Below are 6573 nucleotides of genomic sequence, written 5' to 3'. Positions count from 1 at the left end.
GAGAGAGAGAGAGAGAGAGAGAGAGACCTTACCTTACAGACCTTACAATTCAAGGTTGCCCCAGGTCCCTCAGTGTGAGGCACCTTTGATGTCTACCAGAGAGTTGCTAACGCATCTTCCGGTATATTTTGCATCTTCCAGTCTTGGATGGTCTGGGATGCATCTTAGATATTTGTCGAGCTTATTCTTAAACACATCTACGCTCACTCCTGTTATGTTCCTCAGATGAGCTGGTAGCGCATTGAATAGACGCTGTATTATCGATGCTGGTGCGTGGTGGATTAATGTCCTGTGCTTTCCTTAATTTTCCTGGTATAGTTTTGGCACTATTAATCTACCTCTGCTTGCTCTTTTTGATTATTTTAGTTCCATGATGTTTTCGGTAATTCCTTCTATCTGTTTCCATGCTTGAATTACCATGTAGCGTTCTCTTCTCCTTTCAAGACTATATAAATTTAAGAATTGTAGTCTTTCCCAGTAGTCAAGGTCCTTAACTTCTTCTATTCTAGCTGTAAATGACCTTTGTACACTCTCTATTTGTGCAATATCTTTTTTGGTAGTGTGGGTACCATATTATATTGCAATATTCAAATGGACTACGTACGTACGTTTTATAAAGCATAATCATGTGTTCAGCTTTTCTTGTTTTGAAGTGCGGAACAACATTCCCATTTTTGCTTTGCATTTTGCCAATAAATTGCTATTTGATCATTGCATAACATATTCCTATTCAACATCACACCAAGGTCTTTAACTGCTTCCTTGTTTGTGATTGTCTCATTATTAGGTCCTTTATATGCATATAACATTCCTACTTTATCACCATAGTTCATTGATTCAAATTTATCAGAGTTAAATACCATCCTATTTATCTCTGCCCATTTATATATTTTGTTTAGGTCTCTTTGTAGCGAGTTCCTATCTTCATCACAAGCAATTTCTCTACTTATTCTTGTGTCATCTGCGAAACTTCTTACTACTGAGTCCTTAACATTACTGTCTATGTCTGCAATCATAATCACAAATAGCAATGCAGCTAACACCGTACCTTGTGGTACACCGGATATTACCGTAGCTTCATCCGATTTCTCATCGTTTGCAATCACTATCTGTTTTCTGTTTTGCAAAAATTCTTTTATATATCTTCCTACTTTGTCAACAATGTTATGTTTTCTAATTTTTTTCGCTATTATATTATGATCTACCTTGTCAAAAGCTTTTGCAAAGTCTAGGTAAACCACATCTGTATCTTTTTCATTTATCATATTTTTATATATGCTTTCATGGTGGACTAACAGTTGGGTTTGTGTGCTTTTTCCGGGAACAAAACCATGTTGTCCTATATTGAACAATCTATTTTTCATTAAATGTTTCATTATATTTTTTTTTTTCATTACCCTTTCATATACTTTCATAATATGAGATGTCAGACTCACAGGCCTATAATTACTTGCCTCTAGTCTTGAACCACTTTTGAAAGTAGGAGTAATATATGCTAATTTATGCTCATCATAAATCTTGCCTGTATCTATACTTTGTCTTAATAATATTGCTAGCGGCTTTGCAATTGAAGAACCACTTTCTTTAACAATGTGGCAGGTACTCCATCTGGTCCTGCTGCTGATCCATTTTTAATTTCATTAATAGCCTGCACAATATCGGCTTCTGTAATATCTATATCTGATAAGTATTCAGTATTTTCATCTCTTATTTCTGTATCATTATCTTCATTGTCAATTCTAGGTGTAAATTCACTCTTATATCTTTCTGCTAATATGTTACATATTTCCTTTTTTCATTCGTTAATCGCCCTTCAATTCTTAGAGGGCCTATTTCTACTCTTATTTTATTCATCTTTTTGCATATGAATAAAAAATTTTAGGGTTTTGCTTGATATTTTGTAGTGTCATTTCTTCTAGGTTTCATTTTCATTTTCTTTTGATTGTATAATCTTTTGTTCTGCATTTTCTATCTTACTTTTTTTAGTTCCATCACTTTCCATGCATTCTTTCCTTCTGTCTCTTGGAATTCGTGACTGATGATTACTTTTTCTTTGGTATATATTTTTCCACTATTTCCTCTAATATTTTATATAATATATCGGTATTTACCTGTATATCATCACTTACAAATATGTTTTCCCATTCTTTGTTTAATTCTTCATTTATTTTTGACCAATTTATATTCTTACTATAGAAATCGTATTTTCCATATCCTTCCCATTTTTTCGTCTCTTGCTTTTCTCTGTTTTCGTATGTTCTGGAACGGACTGTTAGTTCTATGACATTATGGTCCGAAATACTCGTGTTGTATACTATTATTTCTTTAACATAGTTCACCTCATTCACAAATACTAGGTCTAAAATATTATCCTTTCTTGTTTGTAGGTGATTTATTTGCTGAATGTTATGTTCTAGTAGCATATCTAATAGCTTTTCAAATTGCCTCTTATCTTCTGCACTACTATTGCTCTCTTTTTTATATGTATAAATACAACCACAGTCTCCTATTCGTTCTTTCCATTCTACAAAAGGAAAGTTAAAGTCTCGGTTAGGAGTATAGTCCAGTCCTTGTGATTTCTACATATTTCATCCAATTTTTCAATTATTATGTCAAACTCTTTAGTATTAGGGGGTCTATATATTATAATGTTCACTAATTTTTCAGATTCAAATTCTACCACTATTAATTCACATTCTGTGTTACTATATTTCACAGATTTTTTCCTTGATTGGCATCTCTCCTATACATCATGGTTCCCCCTTGATTTCTATTTTTTCTATCTGATCTATAAGTTTGGAAACCCTTTATCTGGTCATCATTACCAGTCTCTTGGGAATACCAGGTTTCACTTATATTCAATATTTCTATTTTTTCATTTTGGGTTAGTTCTTCTAAGAACTCTATCTTTCTTTTTGAGTTACTCGAAACTAAACCCTGCGCGTTCATCACTATGATGGTTTGCGTATTATCTCCATTATCTAATATGGGTAATAATAAGGATTTTCCCATGTCTCTTTCCTGTTCTGATATGTTGACTTTTTTTCATTTCCAGAAATTCGTACATTAAAAATCCAACTTTTCCATTATATTTGATCTTCCAGCTTCATATTTATTCACTTTGTGCATAAACCTGCACTTATCTCCATATCTGCACCATCCCCTAGCATCATAGATACATTGCTTGTTCCTTGTGCTATATCTAGGTGCTGATGGCTCATATCGTGGTGCTGACATTTCATAATGTGTTGTTGGCTTGCTTTTTGCCTTCATCACATGATCTTTGTTCTTTTCTTTATTTGTTTCATTTTTACCTTGATTTTTTATATGTATTTGATTTTGATTTTGGTTTTCATGGCTACAGGATGCATGTACCTACATTTCTTATTAAACCTACATCCATTTCCTTCTTTCCATTTTCTACATATTTTTGGATGTAGATCGCTGCATTCCTCTTCATAGCCATCTAGATATGCACATTTGCCATAGATCTCATAATTGTGACATATCTTGGGATGTTTGTAATAACATCTTTCACCAAACCTGCAATTCCCTCTTTTCAAAAGGGTGCATACTGTGTCTTTCTTTTTTCTTTTTTTTCTTGTTCTTTCCCATCAGTATGGAGATCCGGGTACAACCTCTTTGGGATTTTATTTTGATTTATCATGTCATAATTTATTTCTTCATATGTATCTTGCTGTATTGCCTCATATGTAGAATCTATGAGTTTCTCTGCATCCATACTATTATCCTGTTCTTTGTTTTCATTAATCTTTTCTCTCTCTTCAGAGAGAGAGAGAGAGAGAGAGAAGGGAGGAGGATGCTGCAAAGGATACGAAGGATTTTCGTTTAGTTCGACTGTAAGGTGATGCTTCTTCGTTTGAGAGTGAAATGAGGAAAGGGCTCTCTCTCGAGGGGATGCTGCAAAGGATACGAAGGATTTTCGTTTAGTTGGACTGTCAGGTGATGCTTCTTCGTTTGAGAGTGAAATGAGGAAAGGGCTCTCTCTCTCTCTCTCTCTCTCTCTTTTCTTCTTCTCTCTCTCTCTCTCTCTCTCTCTCTCAAGGCAGGTTCAGGAGATCCTTTGAGAGAGAGAGAGAGAGAGAGAGAGAGAGAGAGAGAGAGAGAGAGAGAGAGAGAGAGAGAGCACTTTCCCTCATTCTCAAACGAGGAAGCATCACCTGACAATCCAGCTAAACGATAATCCTTCGTATCCTTTGCAGTATCCTGCTCCTCTCACTCTCTCTCAAAAGGATCTCCGAACCTGCCTTGAGAGAGAGAGAGAGAGAGAGAGAGAGAGAGAGAGAGAGAGAGAGAGAGAGAGAGAGAGAGACAGCCCTTTCCCTCATTTCACTTTCAAACGAAGAAGCATCACCTGAAGTCCACCTGAACGAAAATCCTTCGTATCCTTTCCAGCATCCCCTCTCTTCTTCTCTCTCTTCTCTCTCTCTCAAAAGGATCTCCTGAACCTGCCTTGAGAGAGAGAGAGAGAGAGAGAGAGAGAGAGAGAGAGAGAGAGAGAGAGAGAGCCCTTTCACTCATTTCACTCTCAAACGAAGAAGCATCACCTGACAGTCCAACTAAACGAAAATCCTTCGTATCCTTTGCAGCATCACCCCCACCCCTCTCTCTCTCTCTCTCTCTCTCTCTCTCTCTCTCTCTCTCTCTCTCTCAAAAGGATCTCCGAACCTGCCTTGAGAGAGAGAGAGAGAGAGAGAGAGAGAGAGAGAGAGAGAGAGAGAGAGAGAGAGAGAGAGCCCTTTCCCTCATTTCACTCTCAAACGAAGAAGCATCACCTGACAGTCCAACTAAACGAAATCCTTCGTAATCTTTGCTGCATCCCCGCCCCCCTCTCTATCTCTCTCTCTCTCAAAAGGATCTCCGAACCTGCCTTGAGAGAGAGAGAGAGAGAGAGAGAGAGAGAGAGAGCCCTTTCCATCATTTCACTTTCAAACGAAGAAGCATCACCTGACAGTCCAACTAAAGGAAAATCCTTCGTATCCTTTGCAGCATTCCCCCTCTCTCTCTCCTTTCCCTCATTTCACTCTTAAACGAAGAAGCATCACCTGACAGTCCAACTAAACGAAAATCCTTCGTATCCTTTGCAGCATCCCCCTCTCTCTCTCTGAGAGAGAGAGAGAGAGAGAGAGAGAGAGAGAGAGAGCCCGTTCCTCATTTCACTCTCAAACGAAGAAGCATCACCTGACAGTCCAACTAAACGAAAATCCTTCGTATCCTTTGCAGCATCCCCGCCCCACCCTCTCTCTCTCTCAAAAGGATCTCCGAACCTGTCTTGAGAGAGAGAGAGAGAGAGAGAGAGAGAGAGAGAGAGAGAGAGAGAGAGAGAGAGAGCCCTTTCCTCATTTCACTCTCAAACGAAGAAGCATCACCTGACAGTCCAACTAAACGAAAATCCTTCGTATCCTTTGCAGCATCCCCCCCCCCCTCTCTCTCTCTCTCTCCGAACCTGCCTTGAGAGAGAGAGAGAGAGAGAGAGAGACAGAGAGAGAGAGAGCCTTTCCCTCATTTCACTCTCAAACGAAGAAGCATCACCTGACAGTCCAACTAAACGAAAATCCTTCGTATCCTTTGCAGCATCCCCGCCCCTCTCTCTCTCTCTCTCTCTCAATAGGATCTCCGAACCTGCCTTGAGAGAGAGAGAGAGAGAGAGAGAGAGAGAGAGAGAGAGAGAGAGAGAGAGAGAGAGAGAGAGAGCCCTTTCCCTCATTTCACTCTCAAACGAAGAAGCATCACCTGACAGTCCAACTAACCGAAAATCCTTCGTATCTTTTGCAGCATCCCCAGTTTCTCTCTTCTCTCTCTCTCTCTCTCTCAAAAGGATCTCGAACCTGCCTTGAGAGAGAGAGAGAGAGAGAGAGAGAGAGAGAGAGAGAGAGAGAGAGAGAGAGAGACCTTTCCCTCATTTCACTCTCAAACGAAGAAGCATCACCTGACAGTCCAACTAACCGAAAATCCTTCGTATCTTTTGCAGCATCCCCGCCCCCCCTTCTCTCTCTCTCTCTCTCTCAAAGGATCTCCGAACCTGCCTTGAGAGAGAGAGAGAGAGAGAGAGAGAGAGAGAGAGAGAGAGAGAGAGAGAGAGAGACCTTTCCCTCATTTCACTCTCAAACGAAGAAGCATCACCTGACAGCCCAACTAAACGAAAATCCTTCGTATCTTTTGCAGCATCCCCTCCTCTTCTCTCTCTCTCTCTCTCTCTCCTCTCTCTCTCTCAAGGCAGGAGAGAGAGAGAGAGAGAGAGAGAGAGAGAGAGAGAGAGAGAGAGAGAGAGAGAGAGAGCCCTTTCCCTCATTTCACTCTCAAACGAAGAAGCATCACCTGACAGTCCAACTAACTGAAAATCCTTCGTATCCTTTGCAGCATCCCCCTCTCTCTCTCTCTCTCTCTCTCTCTCTCAAAGGATCTCTGAACCTGCTGAGAGAGAGAGAGAGAGAGAGAGAGAGAGAGGGGAGAGCCCTTTCCTCATTTCACTCTCAAACGAAGAAGCATCACCTGACAGTCCAACTAAACGAAAATCCTTTGTATCCTTTGCAGCATCCCCTGACCCTCTCT

Source organism: Macrobrachium rosenbergii, chromosome 51 (genome assembly GCF_040412425.1).
Source record: "Macrobrachium rosenbergii isolate ZJJX-2024 chromosome 51, ASM4041242v1, whole genome shotgun sequence".
Classification (NCBI taxonomy): Eukaryota; Metazoa; Arthropoda; class Malacostraca; order Decapoda; family Palaemonidae; genus Macrobrachium; species Macrobrachium rosenbergii.
This window is presented reverse-complemented; position numbering follows the sequence as displayed.